The sequence below is a fragment of the Anolis carolinensis genome, chromosome 1 (genome assembly GCF_035594765.1).
Source record: "Anolis carolinensis isolate JA03-04 chromosome 1, rAnoCar3.1.pri, whole genome shotgun sequence".
NCBI classification, from domain to species: Eukaryota; Metazoa; Chordata; class Lepidosauria; order Squamata; family Dactyloidae; genus Anolis; species Anolis carolinensis.
Genome location: NC_085841.1, coordinates 76637761 through 76659348, shown reverse-complemented (window position 1 = coordinate 76659348; position 21588 = coordinate 76637761). Strand labels below are relative to the sequence as shown.

General features: G+C 41.5%; 1 protein-coding gene across 1 annotated transcript in view; it reads left to right on the top strand.

Moving 5' to 3' along the window:
• The first annotated feature begins 2206 nt into the window (after nucleotides 1-2206).
• plekhg1 (pleckstrin homology and RhoGEF domain containing G1) overlaps nucleotides 2207-21588 on the top strand; it is a 143896-nt gene continuing 124514 nt past the window's right edge. The window contains exon 1 of the mRNA XM_008116688.3: nucleotides 2207-2621. The gene's annotated coding sequence lies outside the window, so the exon portion shown is untranslated. The remainder of the gene's footprint in view (nucleotides 2622-21588) is intronic.

The window sequence follows — 21588 nt, the reverse complement described above, 5'->3', positions numbered from 1 at the left end:
AGACCTTACAGTCCAAATCTGTCCGACCATGTCATTTTATGTGGCCCTTCAGATACTCAGCTATAACTCTTGTATTCCCCATCATTAGATATCATGCCTAGAACTGATGGGAGTTGTGATACAGTAACATCTGGAAGGCTGCAGTTTGCCCTGTTTAAGTGGGGCTTGAATTTAGATATAAGGCTTGTGAATACAATGACAGATTTTAAAATGTCCTTGGACCTTTCTCCAGCCTCAAAGCCAGAAGTACTGTTGAGATGCAATTCCTATTATCTCCAGTCCGTATGGGAGATAGCCAAAAATGATGGGAGTTGTCTTTCAATAACATCTGGAGGCCTTAAAACTAAAGAGCACCAACCACTAAATAAAAAAGTTATAATTGGCCCCTTGTATCCACAGATCCTCTGTCTATGGATCCAAAGGCCCATTGAAGGCAACCATAACTCATGAAGGTAAGTTTACACTCCTAGAGCCACGTGTCATAGAATCATAGTGTTGGAAGAGACCACATGGGCCATTTATGGGGCCTCATCACACTTGAGCATTTTTCCACTTTAATCCACTTTAAATGCTGTGACTGCCTCCTGCAAAATTTTGGGGCTTGTAGTTTAGGGAGGCCCAGGGTTTCCTCTGGATGAGCAGTTTAAAGCCCCCTCTGTAAACTACAAGCCCCAGAATTCTGCAGGAGGCACTCACAGCATTTAAGGTGGAAAAAATATTCAAGTGTGATGAGGCCCTTAGGCCAACCCCCTGCCATGCAGGAAAAGCACAAAATACTCCTGATAGATGCCCCCCCCCAGCCTCTAAAAGCCACCAAGGAAAGTGCTGAGGCAGAGAGTTCCACTGTTGAATAGTTCTTACAGTCAGGAAGTTCTTCTTAATGTTCAGGTGGAATCTCCTTTCCTGTAATTTGAGCCTATTGCTCCAAATCCTAGTCTCCAGAGCACCAGAAAACAAGCCTTCTCCCTCTTCATTATGACACTTTTTCACATACATGGTGATCATGTCTCCTGTCAACCTTCTCTTCTGCAGGCTGAACATTCCCATCTCTTTAAGCCACTCCTCATAGGGCCTGGTCTCCAGGTCTTTGAGCATTTTAGTCACCCTCCCCTGGACACATTCTAGCTTGTCAATATCCCTATTGAATTGTGGTGGCCAGAATTGGACATAGTATTCCAGGTGCAGTCTGACCAAAGAGGGACCATGTTTTCCCTTGATCTAGACCAGTGGTTCCCAACCTGTGGTCCATGGGCTACCAATGGTCCACAAGAACTAAAATATAGCCCACGGCCTCACTGTTACTACTACGGATAATAACACAGCCCAACCAAAATATTTTTTTCTTGATGTCTTCATTTTTAGGCCTGTTCCTAGGGTTATTTGGGGTGCTGATTCAGAAAATTGCATTGGATAGACCACATCAACTCTAGATTATTAAATATGTTTTTCTATGGGCAAGAAGATGGTGACTACTGGATGGCACATGTTCTGTATCAGAAACTAGGGCTGATGTGGTCTATCCAATGAAATTTTCTGAATCAGCACCCCAAATATTTATTTTTATTTACATCATTTATATATTGCCTTCCTCCCCAAGGGGATCCAAAGTGGTTTACAATATACTATACAACAATGAACATAGTGTTAAAAATGGTCAAATAACCAAACCGAATCTAAAGTTAACCAAAAACCAATTTGTAACCCTTTTGGTACTAATGTGGGAGAGTGGTTCCTGGTCAAACCGGCTCCTGGTCGAAGCGGCCCTGTTTGAAGTGGCCCCTGGTCGAAGCAGCCCCTGGTCAAAAAAAGGTTGAGAACCACTGATCTTGACCCAGTGTGACTGGGAAATGACTAGTGGGAGATACAGTTCCCATCCATAGAGCTTGTGTGTTTGTGTGTGAGCTTGCAAGAGCAAACAAATGTGTAAGCGGGCTTGGCTTGGGATGCCTTTTGAAAGTGCTCACAGCAATTTGGTTTGTGAAGGAAAGCTGAAGCGGGCTCAGTCTGGACAACACTGGCGCTGGGTATTAATGGCCTTAATACCCAACGGGTCCCAAGCAATGGGACCAGGGCGCTTATATAAAAGCAGCAGCTTCTTCGTCGCTTTGGTGGGCCCCTCCCTTGAAATGAAAGCTCCAGTCCTTCCTCCCTTCCCTGCCTCCCGCCAAAGGGAGCGGAGGGAGGGGGATTCCAGCGGCAGCCGGCGGCCAAAGCGGGCCTCCCTGAGGAGGAGCCAACGGGGAGACCGCGAAGGGGGGTTTCCGAGCCAGTCCTCTCCTCTCACAGACACACAGAGAGAGGCAGGACCAGGAGAGGCGGCTGTTCCCTCCAAAGCGCCCAGCCTTGGTTCTGCGGCGGGATGCGGGGCGGCTTCCCACTCGGAGCAACTCGGGATGAAGTGAGGACTGAGGGCTGGAAGGGAGCCCTCGCTTCGCCGTCTCTTTGTTCCTCGCAGTAAGAGTCGCTTCAGCCTTCTTCTCCTTCCTTCCTTGGCTCGTTCGCCTCCTCCCCGGTCTCCCCTGCCTGGGAGAAACTCTCTCGCTCAGCCCGAGCCACTCTGTCCCTATTGTTCCTGAGAGAGGATTTATTCTCCTTGCAGCGGCTTTGAACGACGACAGCAGGTGGGTCTCTCGGCGTGAGGGGAACATGAAGGCGTGGGGCGCCTTTGCTTGTGTTGCCTTGGGGGAATGTGAGCTGTTACATTTTGGAGGGACAGCCTGCACTTCTGCCAGGTGCTTTTGGGGCAGTTTCTCCCCATTCCCAGCCCCCAGGGGTGCATCTACACCAGAGCTTTGCAAACTGTTGCTGACACACTTTGTAGCCATGCATCATTTTGCAACACGGCCATTCAGTTTTACTGGCAAACCAGGTATGGGCAAACTTTGGCCCGCTAGGTGTTTTGGACTTTATCTCCCACCATTCCTAACAGCCTCAGGACCTTTCCTTTTCCCCCTCAGTCGCTTAAGCTCCATGAAAACCTTCTGATTATATGTATTGAAATATATAATTTATTGCTTATTATGCATAGACTCGGGTTATGTTCACGTGACACACCTCCACGCTGCAGCCGATACACAAAAGTGTTGCGACACACTGTTCGGAAAGCTCGGATCCACACTGTAGAGTTAATGCAGTTTGGCATCACTTTGACTGCTATGGATTCCTGGGAGTTGTAGTTCTACTGTCTTCTCAAACAAAATGCATTGAGACCTCACCGAACTATAACTCTCTGGATTTCATGGCATCGAGCCATGGTCTCAGGCAACGTTGTGGTCTTAAACGGCATTCATTTTACAGTGTAGATGTGCACTGCTGGAGTGGGGAACCAATAGGAATGCAGGAATTTCCAATAGACCTCACAACCTCTGAGGATGCCTGCCATAGATGTGGGCAAAACGTCAGGAGAGAATACTTCTGGAATATGGTCATACAGCCTGGAAACCTCACAGCAACCCAATGCAGGAATCGACTGTCCACCCAAAGTGTAATCTTTATCTTTAATAGCTCATAATAGCCATGGTGATTTTTTGAAGGCTGAAAAAATGTATTTATGTTGAAGAAGGAATATTGTTATAATGTTTTTGTCAGTTACAAACTCAATCTTAAATAACAACTTTATATAAGGTGTTGGAATGGTTTTCCCTCTGGAGCAATGAATGCACTGCTTATGTAGTCGAAGCAAAGAGTTACAAACCTGACTTCAGTTTAAGCTGGCTTCCAACTGACGAGTTCTTCCCTCAACCTGGACTTCCCACAAATATATATAAACATTCCTTGCTTAGTTTTTCCATACCTCACAACCTCTGAGGATGCCTGCCATAGATGTGGGCGAAACGTCAGGAGAGAATACTTCTGGAACATGGCCACACAGCTCAAAAGACATACAACAACCCTCTGACTTCAATTTTTTTCCTGTCACTTCGTGACACTGCTCTGCTATCAGCCTCTTTAACTCCGTGAAGGGTGTCTACATTTTTGGAAAAAAATTGCAAAACAATATATCTTGAATTATAAGATGTTATGGGAGCATCTTTTATTTTGGGGCACCTTATATTGAGAGGTGGGCAGCAAAGGCAACTGATGCTCCCTGGCTAATGGGAAGGCATCTACATTGTAGAATGAATGCAGTTTGACATCACTTTAACTGCCATGGCTTGATGCTATCGTGGGAGTTGTAGTTTTACATGGTTTTTAGACTTTTCTGCCCATGAGAGCTGATGCTCCACCAAACTTCAACTCCCAGGATTCCATAGCATTGAGCCATGATAGCATTGAGCCCCCAGTGACACAGTGGGTTAAACCCTTGTGCTGGCAGGACTGATGACTTGAAGATTGGGTTGCTGACCTGAAAGCTGTCAGTTCGAATCCAACCCGGGGAGAGCGCGGATGAGCTCCCTCTATCAGCTTCTGCTCCATGCAGAGACATAAAAGAAGCCTCCCACAAGGATGGTAAAACATCAAAAACATCCGGGCATCCCTTGGGTAATGTCCTTGCAGACAGCCAATTCTCACACACCAGAAGTGACTTGCAGTTTCTCAAGTCGCTCCTGACACAGAAAAAAAAAACAAGATAGTGAAAGTGGGGCCAAACTGCATTAATTCTACAATATAGATTCATCCCGCAAGCTGTCTTCACTCTGAGAGACTTCAGGTGTTCCTTGCTTGATGCTGTACTCCAGCAGCAAGGCACTAGTCATTCCTCAAAGACTTCCAAGGAGCTCTGAGGCTTTATCAGTTTGGGAATGACACTTTCTTCATTCAAGGGGGCGAGCAATGAAAGGATAAAGTTAAACATACCCACAAAAAAGTGTTTCCAAGATGCAGACAGGAAAAACAACAAAAAGAAATCAAGCTGGGTTCAGAAAGTACCCATAGTACCCTTATCTTTTGTTACCTGAAGACACTTGGCAACTGGTGCTTTAGAGCAGAGGCGTTCCTTGCAAGACTTCATAGCACTGTGTAGGTATGCAAGTATTTGAGACCTCTGTGATAGTTTCTCCCCTGTACTCGTGCAAGGATGTCCGCTCCTCATGGGGCTTGTTCTCCAGACCCTTGATCATTTTAGTCGCCCTCCTCTGGACGCTTTCCAGCTTGTCAACATCTCCCTTCAATTGCAGTGCCCAGAATTGGACACAGTATTCCAGGTGTGGTCTGACCAAGGCAGAATAGAGGGGTAGAATGGGATAAAATTAAAGTTATAAAAAAAGAAAAAGTGAGAAAGGTTGTTTGTTTCTTCTGAAAAGTAACCTGCAACACATGCTTTAAGTTGTTAATCAGCTATCTAGGTACTAACCTGACTTTGCTTAGCTTCCTTAATCAGGATCTTGTGTTTTGGGATATTTAAGCTTTGGTGTATGGATATGTCTAGCATCTGTGTTTGAGTATGTGTCCCATCAAGTTGACCTATGAATTTTATAGGGTTTTATTAGGCAAGGAAAGGTGGTTTTCCCAGTTTCTTCTTCTGAAATACAGTGATTTAAATCCAGTATTTTTTCTCAACCATAGTTATTACATTCAATAAGTTCAATGTACTTCAGTGTTGGAATATGGAAACCCAAATTTCCATATTTTGAGTGGATCTCGTCTGTAACTACTGTATGGGTTTAGGCAAATATATTTCATTCATCTTTACTCCTCTTCTCTGTCACTTGAATTGTCTTGTGCACCAGTTACATTAGAATAACTGCACCCATAGAGAACTTATAGTTGCCTACCAGTTGCTAGAATGACTACATACAGCTGAAACAGACAGTTATGCATACTGGGCACATGATTGCACAGATATATCATGTATATGTATGTTGAAATTTAGATATATGGAGTACACAGAATTCTGGAGGTTTATCAAGTAATGTTTTTAGAATCAGGCAAATGTATTTTTCATGGTTCTTTTTCTCTCAGATTCTTCTGCCAGTAACCCCATTATTATAAGAGTCTGCCTCTAAGGGGTAGTATTTCACTTTGGTCAGTATTTAGAATATGCATTGGGAGATATGTTGCTTCTTAAGCAAGTTGAGCTATTTATTTTAAAGTATTCTTTCAGGTGGTACTTGGACAATTGTGGCTTCTGTCTTTCTAAATATGAAGCTATTTAATGTTTCTCAAGGAAAGTTTGGAGACCTATTAGAATAGACTAAATAATCTGCCCTCAGTTGGTTATCTGTACAATATCCAGTTTGTCTAGATTAGTGGTTCCCAACCTGTGGTCCATGGACTACCAGTGGTCCCCAAGAACAAAAAAAAGGTCCGTGGCCTCATCGTTACTACACCGTCTTGTGAAATCCTCTTATTGTGCTAAGGCAACAATGATGTTGAGAGGGGAGAGACTGACTACCCATGAAAGGTGTGATAACAAGCCTCCTGACTGCTGCTTTTCCTCCTCCTCCTCCCTCCCCTGAGTGGAGTCGTTCCATGTGGTGCCTGGAAGCAGGGATGCCTCGGTATCTTTGTTTTTAGGCCTGTTCCTAGGATTTTTGGGGTGCTGATTCAGAAAATTACACTGGATAGACCATATCAGCTTTAGATTATTAAATATGGTTTTCTGTGGGTGAGAAAGTCAGAAAAGACTTGAAGGCATGCAACAACAAAAGATGAATAACCAAACAGTTGGGTAAAGATAAGTGGTTTTAATCTCTTGAAGTTTTATAGATGAGAAAAGCAAAGATGTTGAAATGCTAACTTATAAATAGCTGTTAAAGCAGTGGTTCTCAGCCTGGGGTCCCCAAATGTTTTTGGCCTACAACTCCCAGATAAACTGACTGGGATTTCTGAGAGTTGTGGGCCAAAAACATCTGAGAACCCCTGGTTAAGAATCACTGTGTTAAAGGCTCTGGATTGGACCTAGGAAAGGAGATGATAACTTTACTTTCCTAAATACATCCTATATTCTCCTGGTCATTTGTGGCTTTCAAATGAAATGGATGCTTAGGAAGAATTATGGTAGAAACAGCAAAGGTTACAACAACTAGTAGTATACTCCTTGGAATTATATTGCAGTGAAAACATGCATTACTATCACAGTAGCCTTTTTAAGAGAAGAAGCTTTCAGAAGTAATGTTCTTTCTGGACTTACTTGCAAACTATTTTTTGAGCTGAATCCTACTGGTAGTCCCAACAGGTGTAGATAAGTTGAATTAATAGGATATTCACACACACTGACTCAGTTTAACATTTGATTCTGTGGATCTGTTGTAGTTGGGACTACTATTTAAGTGTGTCCATAATTCTCATTATGAATGACAGTTCTGATAATTTATACAATACTTTTTAGGACAAATTGCTGCAAAATCAAGAATGGTATCATTTGTAATCTGATGATGTCATTGGATGATGCATGTACTTGCCTAAACTTTGCCATCTGTAGATCTGGGATTGGTTCAGGATATGGCATCATAAGACAGAAAAATGGAGTAATGGACACTCCTAAATTCTGCCCTTCCGATGAACTTTTATGAGAGACGTTTTATGGGCATCTTTGTATGAAACACAGGTATAATGTGTGAGGCAATCGGAGGTCTCATTAAGGGAATGATACATTGATATGTTGAGTGAATGAAGACTGCTGCTAACTGAGTAGGGAAATAGTTGGCCCTTGGTTCAAGTGATGGCTCACCTACACTCACTGAACAGTATTAAGCAAGCTTCTATGTTCTAACTTCAGCCCTACTACATTTGAGCTCTAAATCTACCTGTAATCAGAGGATAATAATGCTCATCATTTTTAAATGTGTGCTTTTTAAAGGATTGTTGCAACTAGAGCCCAGGTCAAATAGTTCACCTGCTCTGAATGGTCTCACTTTTCCTCCTCCCCATCTGCCTGTTCTGGCTTCCTCCTTCCCTAGTTCATGCCAGGTAGAGTTTGCTGTGACCTCCAGATATGGCAAACCATTGTGTACTTGGGAGGTTCATTCTGGTAATCACTAGGGTGGCAGACATCACAGTTACCTCACTTTCACATCCACTACAGGGGTAGTGCTACTCAAGCAGTGATCAGATGGTGCTGGTGGAGAAACCATTAATTGCCAGTTTGTTGTGGATAGCTCAGATAACAAAGGTGAGGAGATGTGGAGTCTGAAGCCCAGCAGTGCCCAGCAGCTCCCTCAGCTAAGCTTAGAAGAGGAACCTATGGACTGCAGAGCACGTACAAGCATACTCCTCTGAGCAGGCAGAGGAAGGGTTAAGTGGACCTGTGAAGACAGAAGCCTCAACTTTGCAGGTCTTCTAGATTAGCAGAGAAATGAGCTAGGAGTAGGTAACATCTGAGAACCTAGCATATAAGGAGCTCAAGTGTGGCACCTTGTTGCTGGCAATGTTGATGTTGGAGCTGTGACCTCGGACTGTTGGCCATCTTGGATTCATGATTTTTGGACTCACTCTTGGACTCTGGCTTTTTGGATTGACCTTGGACTCTAGATCTTGTTGACTTTGGACTGGACTCTCAGATTCCCTGGTGTGTTTCTCTGCTGTTGTTGCCTCTTGGATGGACTGTTTGGCTTGAACTTGGACCATTTGTTAACTCTCTGCTTGTAAACAGGATCGAAGCTCATGACACAGCTGGCAGTAAATTTTTAGAACACTATGAGAATATAATAATAATATCACCCATACCATCCTGGGCCTGGCACATGATGGGAAAACACATCATTTTATACTGCATAATTTATCTTGAAAAGCACTGTTATGTCTCAGCAATCATGTCCACTCTTAACCTAAAACATCTGTGACCTGGTTAAATTGGTTGGTCCTGCTGCTAGGGTACATACTAGTTCATGGTTCTTTGTGTTGTCATAAAGTGGTTATACACCTTGAAGTTTATTTAAGATCAAGAGGAATTCTAATGGGATCAGGCTGTCCTCTTATGTTGAGGAATCATATGTGCTTAGTGGTCCCTTTGCAAAAATGCTAAGCATGCTGCTGGCTGAGAGAGAGATGGCACCTTCTTGTTCTCTTCATGTTCCTAGACAGTGTACTCAGGGTCAGAGCATCATAAATAGGTTACTGAAAAGTCTATAGAACTTAAATGGTGCTCATAGATCCCTCATTGGTTGTTTCTTATTCTTTGACTGAGCATTAAAGCTGATGCCCTTTCCTCGTTTGCTGGAAATAAGCCACACTAGGCTCAGTAGGACTTACTTATGAGTAGACATGCCTAGGCTTGCACTGTACATTAACCTATCTGGGAAGTTCAGGTTCTGTTGCAGTAATTATAGTTTAGTATATATCAAGGGCCAAACAAATGTTATTCATTTGTTTTCATTCATTTAATATGCTGCATATAATGTGCCTTTGGGTGGCAGTGATACATTTCCAGATATTAGTTACCCAGGTTATTGAATACAACCCATAACATCTGAAATTCATTTTAAGAGTATCCTTTCTACTGCCAAGTTCTTGTATAAGGGCTCATCATAATATGATGGAATCCAGTTGTTCTGAGCTTTGAAACCAAGTTAGAATGGGGCCTCCATCTGTGTTGTGTATCCAGGATAATCTCCTTGGTTGCTGTCTTGCACCAACTGGGTTGTAGCTGAAAAATATGCACTAGTTCTGCCTGCTGACTAAGTCCTGGGTTCCTGAGAATACTGTGTATGTACCAAGTATTTTGTAAGTAGTATGTGTGGCTCCCCCCCCTCTTGTTCTGCCCCCTCTCAACGATTGCAGTTATTTGGGGAGTGGAGGTGGGAAGGCAGTTGTCACTTCTGTGATTTCATCAGTTCAGGTCTCCATCAGCTACTTCTGCAGCTTGCAGATTTCACACAGTTGTTGTAATCATGTATTCATAACTTCTATGGCATGTAGATGTTTTATGGATTTTAATGTTTTTAATATGTAATGTTTTAATTTACAAGCTGTTTAATTCGATTTGATGTTACATTTATTCATTTATTTTTTATATTGTTTTTAACTATGTTGTTAGCCCCATTATTGGGAGAAAAGAAGGATGTAAATCACCACCATTACCACCACTACTTCATGGCCAGCTATATGGCAATGAGCTCTTGAATTTATAAAAAGATGGTCTTTCGACCAAAAACATGCAGCGGGCTACCAAGGTAGCAATTGGATGCCTTACTGGCATGCTTGGCAGAAACTGGGAGAGTTTCTGTTTCACTGGTGCAACCCAGGGGGTGTCCATCCCACCAAACTTGTAAATATGTTTACATATGCATTGGAAAGCTCCCCTCTTGAAATACACTGTATCTTTTTTGACAATGTGCTCAACATGGCACAGACTTCCAGTTGTGCTCTGGGTAAATTGGACTTAGCACTTGTACATTGGAAGCCCCATAGCCACTTGAGGCAAATTTTAGTGGGCACAGAAAAAGAGGAGAATTTGTGTAGTCAGTGGTGTGTGTTCTACTGGCAAATGGAAATAATTTGATACTGCCATCTTGTGTCCTATCTGCTTCATCTTTTCTAGTATCACCACTGCAGCTATGGTGGTACTTGTAGACAGTAGAGATAATTTGTTTTCTCTCATTGTGGTCTCCATTCTATACACACCTATATAATAGTAAGCACAATTTAACTCAACAGAGCTTGCCTCTGAATAGACATGTTGTTTTTCTATTTAGGCAAGAAGTAATGAATTCTGTATATTCTTTTCCCTGTAATCTTAACACCATTTTTGGGAAGTTATTCTGGGGGATGAAGGAGGCCGCAGAAAGATGTGGGGTAACCCTATATGTTGAATGTGAAATCTCTTCTATGAATAGAAAGGTTCTAATTAAAACAGGGGTGCCAAACTTGTGGTTCTGTTCAACATCTTTATTAACGACTTAGACGAAGGGTTAGAAGGCACAATCATCAAGTTTGCAGACGACACCAAACTGGGAGCAATAGCTTACACTCCAGAAGACAGGAGCAGAATTCAAAACGATCTTAACAGATTAGAAAGATGGAACAAAACTAACAAAATGAAGTTCAACAGGGACAAATGCAAGATACTCCACTTTGGCAAAAAAAAAAAATGGAATGCAAAGATACAGAATGGGGGACGCCTGGCTCGACAGCAGTACGTGTGAAAAAGATCTTGGAGTCCTCGTGGACAACAAGTTAAACATGAGCCAACAATGTGATGCAGCTGCTAAAAAAGCCAACGGGATTCTGGCCTGCATAAATAGGGGTATAGCATCTAGATCCAGGGAAGCCATGCTATCCCGCGATGTGTCTGACCAAGCACGGGCTAAAGCCGCTATTAAGGCTTACTCCGTGGCTTTGCGAGCAGCCAGGAAAGCTTTCACGACTGCCCGCATAGCGTCTGCGGCCAACAGGCCATCGGAGTTGTTCCGAGTTGTTGGGGAGCTCCTGCGTCCCTCTGAGACCCAGGGGCTTCCTGATGACTTGGCAACTCGGTGCAGCGATTTCGCGCACCACTTCGCAGGCAAAGTTGCTCAGATACACTGTGAGTTGGACTCCAGCTTAAAGGTAGTTCCAGCGGAGGTAACCGAGGTACCTGTCTGTCCGATTTTGTGGGATTCTTTCCGGCTTGTTCTTCCTGATGACGTGGAGGGGATTCTTGGGTCTGTGAGGGCGACCACTTGCGCTCTGGATCCTTGTCCTTCCTGGCTGGTTAAGCTGGCCAAAGACAGGTTGTTGGATTGGTTTGTGGCTATAATAAATGCCTCCTTGGGCCAGGGGACAGTTCCATCCTGCTTTAAGCAGGCGGTGGTAAAACCGCTATTAAAAAAGACCTCCCTGGACCCATCTGTATGTAACAACTACAGACCAGTTTCCAACCTCCCGTTCCTGGGTAAGGTTCTGGAGCGGGTGGTTGCCACGCAGCTCCAGGAATTCCTCGATGACACTGATTTTCTGGACCGCTCGCAGTCTGGCTTCAGGCCTGGGCACAGTACCGAGACGGCTTTGGTCGCCTTGGTGGATGACCTCCGCAGGGAGCTGGACAGGGGGAGTGTGACCCTGCTGGTTCTCTTGGACATCTCAGCGGCTTTCGATACCATCGACCATGGTATCCTTCTGGGGAGGCTCTCCGGGATGGGGCTTGGTGGCACAGTTTTGCTGTGGCTCCAGTCCTTCCTGGAGGGTCGTTCCCAGATGGTGAAGCTGGGGACACCTGCTCGGACCCCTGGCCATTGACCTGTGGGGTCCTGCAAGGGTCTATCCTATCCCCCATGCTATTCAACATCTACATGAAACTGCTGGGAGAGGTCATCCGGAGTTTTGGAGGGCGTTGCCATCTCTACGCAGATGACACGCAAATCCACTACTCGTTTCCATCTGAATCCAAGGAAGCCCCTCGGATGCTGAACCAGTGCCTGGCCGCTGTGGCGGACTGGATGAGGAGGAACAAGCTGAGGATCAATCCTGACAAGAGAGAGGCCCTCCTGGTCAGTCGCTCGTCTGATCGGGGTATCGGGTGGCAACCTGTGCTGGACGGGGTTGCACTCCCCCTGAAATCACAGGTCCGCAGTTTGGGGGTCCTCCTGGATTCAGCGTTGCCGCTTGAGGCGCAGGTGTCGGCGGTGGTCGGGAGGGCCTTCGCACAACTAAAACTCGTGCGCCAACTGCGACCATACCTCGTGAAGTCTGACTTGACAACGGTGGTGCATGCCTTAGTTACCTCTAGACTGGACTACTGCAATGCGCTCTACGTGGGGCTTCCCTTGAAGACGGCCTGGAAATTACAATTGGTCCAGCGTTCAGCGGCCAGACTAATAACTTTGCTCATTGTACATAACTATCATAAATATAAATTAATATTTATAAATGTAGCAAACAACAACAAAAAACGTAACAGGAGGATATGATTTTTATAATAAAATACCAGAAACCTTATGTCATTTTCTTGCATATTCTTTCCTTTTTCAAAGTGAACACCCTTTACTGATTAAGACTTGTGGTTCACATTTCCACAACTGTTTGTGGTCCTGGCCTCTAGCTAAATTTATAATGGAATCCTGTTTGCTTGTAGTAAAGTTAAATCTGGAAATAGCAGCTATGGGATATGCAATTGTGGTTGAAATGGAGGAAAATATAGCTGCTGTTGAATTGAATAATTCCCTTTTTATATTTTTCTGACATCCAGTAGTTGTAAATTCAGATAACATTATACATTTAGCTACATTGATTGGTAACAAATTACTATATAAATGTATATGGTATCAAATGGTTATATTTATAGAGCATATAAATTGCAGGGTATATCAGTGATCTTCCATAACACAAGTAGTTGGTTCTGATTGATACTCAACATATTTTAAAATCTGGAATTCTATATGAAATGATTGTCTTAATTTTAAAAGCTGGTTTGTGCAACCAGAGTTTGAGTTTAATTTCAGTACCTGATAGATCTCTTTGCCAGCTGAGACTTGAAAAGTGGAAACGGCAATGCAGGTATTTTATACACAAATGTTAATGTGGTGCTGGATGGCTACCATAAAACCCACAGTTAGAATTCAGTTCAGTACAAAACAAAATCTAAAAAATACGGTTGTCCGTAATCTTTTTATGGAATTGTCTTGAACAAGCAAAGATTCAGAAATACACATGGAACAGATTTTCTGGAAACAAAAGTATGGACCTCATCACATGGACCTTGAGAAGCATTGGGGGCCGTCTGTCTAGCAAAGGGAATCATATTGCTAGACCCCCAATCGTCCTGTTCCAAGTTCTGTCTTCCTATCATGTATGTTTTTGTCTTCAGGTTTTTGCCCATTGTTGTTTGCATTCAAAACCATCACATGGGGAATCCTTTTCTCCACCCTCTCCGTATTACTTTTTTTAAAAATTGGGGAAAACATCAGTATCTGAAAGCCAAGTGATCCCTTGCCCTCTCTAAAGCCCCTTAGGAGATTGACACCACTTTAAAACCTTTTATTTCAATGGGATCCCTTGCCCTCCATAAAACCCTGCACATCAGAGGAGGCAATATCTCATCCCATGTCACAGTTTTAAAACATTCCTTTTAATGCAGCGGTTCTTAACTTGTGGGTCCCTGGGTGTTTTGGACTATAACTTCCAGAACTCCCAGCTGTTTACCAGCTGTTAGGATTTTTGGAAGTTGACCAAAACATCTGGAGACCCACAAGGTTGAGAACCACTGTTTTAATGGGATCTTCCCCTCTTCTGTTTGAATTCCTCCCCTTGAGTAGACCAGCAGAATTCTAACTCCACTTTTAACACTTCTTTTAATGGAATCTTTCCTCCACCTTTAAGACTCCTTTCAATTTGGTGGTGTCTCTCTAGAGGAGATCAGCACATTTTTAAAATATGTTCTTTCAATAGGACCCACATTGTCTTTAACCCATTTTAAAAAATAGAAGGATCATGGAGGAGCACTTCATAAAATGGAGTGTAATGGCGAAATCCACCACTTTCTGTGGAGCCTAGATTACTATTAAGGAGAAAATGCAGTAACAGCAAAGTGGTGAGGATCACCCATTCCTCCATGTTACTGGAATGATTCAACGCAGGCAAATCTGTCAGATTCCACCATATGTGTTTTTCGACATTAGCAATGTTTCTGGTGTGTGTCGGGCTTAGAACATGATTACTCACCTGTGTTCTGAACTCCTTCCTTTCAACATGCTTCATCTCCATTTCAAGGGGCATGGAGCCCATAATGTGGTGGGCTCCATGCCCCTTTGTCCTTGAAATGGAGATGAAGTGTCATACGATGGGGAAATGTTCCATTTGATGAGGTCATATGACTACTTTAAAATGTGGTTGGGATATACTGTTGTATACACACTATAATCTGATTATTATGAAAATAAATTCTAGCTGCCTTTATCCTATGTGCTAAACTTGTATGTCAGGAAATTATTTATGTATGAGTGGAATCTGATGCACTTGAGCACTTCCAAAACATATACTGAAGTCACACTGCAACTATAGGTGGGATGCAACTCAGTGTTTCTATGCAGTCTCTTACAAAGTTGTGTGATTTTAATCTGGAAGATGTTAAGAACAGACATGTTGGATTAGAACAAAATGCTGGTGGTAAAGCCATACATAGCTTTGATTCAAGCTATTTCGAAGGACCATAGTTCGCTTTATGAGCCCATTAGAGCTCTTGTGATCTTCTGACAAGGTTCTGTCCTACCAATTTTCTCAAGCTTGTTTGGTAGGAACAAGGGCAAGGGCCTTCTTGGTTGCAATTGACAATACTTTGTGCCACCAGGGTTTCAGAAACTGAGTGAGATAGGAAAATTAGAAAAATGAGAAGTGGGTAATATAATTGTTTGGGTGGGGTTTTTAGGCTTGAAAATGATTTATAGCAGAGTCTATAGTTGCACTATCCAAGTTTTCATGTAGAGAATTATCTTACTGTGCCATTGCTACCTAAGATTCATAATGCCTGCTACTTGAACTGAGAGCCTTCCCATTGGAAGTAGAGGAACTAGAGTTCCATCCAACAGAACAAAGGTTGAGATTTTGTTCCACAATTGTTGCATCCCTTAGTAAACAGAAACGTCATGCTGAACTCTGTGAGCCATTTTTCCTGGCATGGTTTTTGACTGTTGTATGCTACTAACAATTGCTACCATTAGCTGCAGCTTGCAGTTAATGCCAACAGCAAAGGAATGCCATTAGTACTTAGGTCATGATGAATTTTGGCCAACTTTAATTTAGAGAAAAAACATAGAAAAATATTGTTCTGGTAAGCAGGAAGACAGTTTTCTATTATATAGCTTATAGAAGGTCTTTCTTCAGGTATCTGACAAGCACCAAAGACTGCCATCATTTTCTACTGGTGGACTGTAGCCAGAAACTAGATGGGAATGTCAGTGTGATATACTGAGATTACATCTGTTGAGAGTGGTATGAGATTCAGGAAACTATTATAAAATGGCTGTGATTCAGGAAACTTGAGATGAGTTTTGGGAGGTCTTGGCTATGAAATGGAAAAAAAGTTATGGCAGAGCGGCGTCCAATGTTTTCTAATGTTGTTCATTTGTAAAAAATACAGTGTACCTTCTGGCATCCACAGTTCTGGCCCTCATGGTCAAAAGAGACCAATCATAACACATACTTTTGAACAATGCTGCTTTCATGTTAATTTAGCCTTGTGTTGTCTTGAAGTCATCTGGCACCCTGATTCCATCATCCTGTTTTTTTCATTGGCACTTGCAACTGTGGACCTCTGTGTAAGAAATGAGCTGCTGGAAACCTTTGTGTACAATGCCATTCCCTTTATTATAGTGAACTTATTGTCTGCCACCAACCAGTACTCATATTCCTTTCAGTAATACATAGCTTTAAGGTGAGAGAAAAACACCATCCAAGAATCATAACTTAGGGCCTCATCACACTTTTTAAGAGTTCTAGTATATTAAAAAGAGAGTCCAGCTACATATGGACACACTGCCCATCACATGATGTTGCTAGACTTCCTGTTGAAGCCCCTGCCATCTTGCCAGGGAGGCTGTTTTGATTTTGAGACCCCTTCCCACATTTACTTACGGTACTTATTTCTCTCATGCCCTCCATTGTCAAAATTCAGAGTAGCATACAGCTAAACAATGTAACAGTTTAAAACCACTCCAGACAAAAACTATTAATAATTTAAATATGATAAAAGCATAGGGAATAAATCACCAGGTTAAAACAGCAGAAAAGGCTAAAACTGTTTAACTTAAAATGCACATGTTATTTTTAAAGTGGAATCATAGTGCAATAACTGTATAATCTTAAAGGACCCCAGAAAGATAGCAATTTTTACTGTTTTGTCTCTTAATTCTTTTTCCTTTCTGTCGGAGAACCAAGCCAAACATACTGGAAGGATCAGTAGAGGCTCTGTTTATTTTTGAGAAATGAATGCCCAACTGGGAACACCTTCCTAGCCTGAAAGCCTGGTAATATGTAGGAGTCTGCTGTAATGTTCGTGTCTAGCAGAATGCCTGCCGCATTTCGCCATACAGGAAATCAGTTGCAGCTGGATGCAAGCAATTTCCACTCCAAGTATATGAATACACTGTTTAGAAAAATATTTTTTTTTAGTTCAAGGCATTGCTTTGAATAATGACTGGAGAGACAGAGAAAAAAATTAACACTACAGATTTAGAATTTTGTAAAATAAAACTGCTCCTATGAAAATAAATGGTGCTTGTAGAGTTCTTACAATATGTCAGTTTAGAAATGTATATTAATATGTCGTAACTTAAGAAGCAAACCTCTGTATGTTATTTATCCCAGATTCCTCTGTCCTGTTTCAGATTTTCATGTTCCCCAGATAAATTGATCTAGTTCAGTTCTAATGCTAGTGATTCTATTACACTATGATTGAAATAAAAAATCGAACTTACCTGGATTTGCTTCTCTTCCTTTGGAGATTAAAACCCCCACATTATTTCTATTTTTGATTAACCAGAGTTTGTCATGCTGTCTGGTGATCTGCGTGATTCACATCCCTTGGGTATATAGGCAGTCCCCAAGTTTAAAACATCTGACTTACATATGACTCCTAGTTACAAATGGGGTAAGACAACAGGAAGTGAGAGTAAATTACCCCTAAGAAGAGAAATTTACTCGCGGAAGAGTTATCATAGAAAAACCCTTGCTTCTCAGCAGGGGGTTGGACTGGATGGCCCATGTGGTCTCTTCCAACTTTATTATTCTATGATTCTATGACTGGTGATGCAGTGTCTATTTTGGTCTGATGTGCTAATTTTTTAATAATGAAAGTGATTAAACTTTCACCTGTTTTTAAAGTTTTTATATACTGTTTCATCAACATACTTCTGGTGGCTTTGATGAAGGTTACGTCTTCCATAGCACCTGATGGGAATTAGTGTGTCCTAGGACCTCAATTGCCAACAAAAAGAAAGGCCTGTGGGGCGGCTCATGGTGCCCTGTGCAACCTTCCTCATCGTATGGTGGGGGCAGGACAGGGTGCATTGGCATCCTGTTCCTGTCCCCATTGGATGGGAGAAAGGGCAGCAACGTGCATTTCCCTGCTTCCCTCTCTCCCTGCATATGGGGAAAATGGGAGGAAAGTGCAGGTAACTCTGACGGAGTTACTCAAAACGTGGTGGAGCAGAAAGAGCCTTTTGGCGCCTCCCCTCCACTTCGAGAGGAATGTAGGAAGGGCCTGCCGTATGTCATCTGATGGAGCTCGGCAGGCCTCGTCAAATTTGCAAATAAAAGCGGCAAAACTGGGCTATTTTGCCCCATGTGAAGAGGTCCCTAGTCTACTTGATGGCAATTAAGTTGCCAGTTGGACATGACTATCATTGAAATTAATTCCGTAATTGGAAGGAAGATCTGAAGCCATCTCATTAAGAAGTTTGCTCTAGTTTTTTTTTTTACCATTGTGGTCTGCATGAAATATATTTGCTGCCTGTTCCCTTATTAATTTATTTTATAGTTCTTTATTTCACTATATAGGCAGTCCCCAAGTTACGAACAAGATAGGTTCCGAAGATTTGGTCTTAAGTTGAATTTATATGTAATTCAGAAGAGGTACATTTTTAAATGTAACTCCAGCCAAAGATATATGTTTCTTAGCTCTGGATAGCATAGGAAAGGTATAGCACCCCCATGGTGTTTGCTTTGCTGTCTGTGCCCCTGATGAAAAGATTTCACCTCTCTTAATGTTTCTGTGAAAATTTAATTTTGAAAAAAATTGCTTGCTGTGGAAACAAGGATTGGCTTAGAAAGGTTCAGCTGAGACACCTTTTCCCATTGATAACTGTTTCAGGAGTGAATTTCTCTTTCAGGGTAGATTTCTCTCACTTCCAATCGTCTCACTCCTGTTTTTAACTTGGAATCATTTGTAAGTTGGATGTCTGTAACTCAAGGATTGCCTGTATTCTTTTTTCCATTAAATAGAACAGGTTTTTGAGTCAGAGGCTGATTTAAATCTTCACTTGTCACTTGGTTTTATTTGAAAAATCAGTTCAATGAACTAAGGTTTAAATAAAAATAGATTCTTGATTTTGGTTGTTTTGGAAATTTCAGTGGATTTAAAGTGAATTGTAATTATATGGAGTTACCCAATAAACCACAATTATTCAGTTGAATTCTGGTTAGAAAAATGCCAAAGAATAATTCTGCTGAGTTTTAAATATATATTTCTGTTCTAAGGGTCACAGAAAGAAATTAATTACTGTGCAAACATAATTCTTGTTTTGTTAAATTATAGCTCTACAGTGGAGCTATTTCACATAGATCTGAGACACTTTTTTTTGAGCCTTCACATCATCTGTTCTGATAGAATTACCATAACTGTAGTTTAAACTCTACTAAAGTTCTGGATTACAGTAAAATTATTTTCTATATTGATCACAAGCTGGCCTTTCATGTTGAATTTGTGAGAATTGTGTATGTTCATTAATAGCCTGTCCCAAAACTGGATCCATTGTTTCACATAATGACACCCACCTTGCTAAAATGATGTAGGTATAGATCTAGAATGTTCTGGGACATATTCCACTTGGAAATCCCATGAATCTTGCCTCAGATCCCATTACACAAGAAACATCTGATTTGTATGTAATTCAGAAGACGTACATTTTTAAGTGTAACTTAAAAATATATACCTTAAAGGTCTTGAATGTCTTAGCCTGTTTAGGGGTGGGTTTTTTTTGTTATAGATATTCTTCAGCATCATAGAATTAAATTTATTGTACAATAATTAAAATTAATATATAGTGTCACATAGGTAAAGGTAAAGGTTTCCCCTGACGTTAAGTCCAGTCTGACTCTGGGTGTTGGTGCTCATCTCCATTTCTAAGCCGAAGAGCCGGCTTTGTCCGTAGAGACCTCCAAGGTCATGTGGCCGGCATGACTGCATGGAGCGCCGTTACTTTCCCACCGGAGCGGTATCTATTGATCTACTCACATTTGCATGTTTTTGAACTGCTAGGTTGGCAGAAGCTGGAGCTAACAGCGGCTGCTCTCGCTGCTCCTGGGGTTTGAACCTGGGACCTTTCGGTCTCCAGCTCAGTGCTTTAACACACTTCGCCGCCGGGGCTCCTATATAGTGTCACATATAAAATATTATTTTGTGCTTTCCATGATATAACCTAATTATGCATTTTATACCTTGTTTGCAACTATGAATTCTTTAAGGTACCTTATCCTTTGAAAATTAAACCTTTGCTAAAATAATAAAAAATATCATCAGTATATGTTACTTGTTTGCAAATGTGAATAAATTTTCCGAACTTAGGGTTGAAAGCCAAGGGTATATATAAGCCAATACAATGCAAACCAATTCCATGATATCACATAAATGAAATCTATAATTTTTGAATCAGTATCAGAAGAGCATTGCATCTCTATCAATCTGTATTCTCAAGATCAAAGATTGTGTGTCCCAGAGGCAAACCAAGATCCAATACACATCTGGCATGACGTAAATATACTCCAATGTAGTAATGCTGGACACCACACTTGTGTAAGGGATTTTACAATGAGCCTTGAGCTTAGCTATTGTATACTGGTCGACTATCTCCTCACCAACCAGGGGGGAAAAGGTTGAGAGGACACTGTGCATGTACTGTATTTGCAGAATGATTAACAGGGACTGCACTTACATGAACTCTGACAAAGTGTAACCACATATACAACTATTTTTATGCTATTATGGTGCCCCAATGAGAGTTTAGCCACAGCATCTTTAGTATTCTTGTCCCTGATATAACTTTCCCTCCACAAGACAGAAATGGCATTGACAATGGTCATTTTTGCCTAGTGTACTTTTTAGCTTTTATTTTAAAAATCTAGATCTTCTTGTGCTCTTGGACTGGATTCAGATTTTTTAATTGGCATTCAAGAGACAGAACAAATCTATCCACTGTCATCAAAAGGTTTCATGGAATTGTGAAATAACATTGGAGTTTTGAGTTCTAAACAATTAGTATAATTGCCTGTTATAAAACCATTTTAGTTTGCATCAATAAATTGATGAGTAACATCATAATTCCTCCCATTTTATTCAAGGAGAATTGTTCCCAGAGTTGACTACTAGGAACACTTGGAAATCAATCAGCTGAAGATTCTTCTGCCCCCAGTTTTGTTTTTTTCCGGAGCTACCAAATTGTTAATGAGCCAATTATTGAGCCACACTGGTGACATTATTAAGCCTCAGAAAAGTTTCTCATTGTAAGTAAAAAGCAGCAACAATATTTTTTTAAATTACCAAATCTCTTTTTGTTGATATGGGGATATAATGGGGCTAGCAATCTGTGAGCAAATAACAAGTAGTTATATTTCCATTTTCATACTTGTTTTGTTGTAACAGTTAACTTCTACTGTGTAATGGTTTTCTGTTCTGTACCTATTGATTCTGATTCATATAATTTTACTATAGAAAAAATGTTTGGAAGGTAGCGTATTTCTTTATCCAGACTAGGAAAAGCAATCATGAATTGTTTTCTAGATTAGGGAAGTTGATGGGTTTCTGTACATGGTCTCTGCAAGTGGTGATCAAGGTGATCTCTTTGGAAATAGGTGAAATACACCTTTGGAAATACACCTATCTGTTTGGTACAGGTACCTAGATTCTTTTTCAATACCTTAGGGCTGGGTTTTCTTAATGTCAGTGGTTTATTTTCCCTATATATAATGCTGTTGTAATAAACTTGTGAAGAGTGTGATTTTCTTATTAGAAAATGTTCGCAA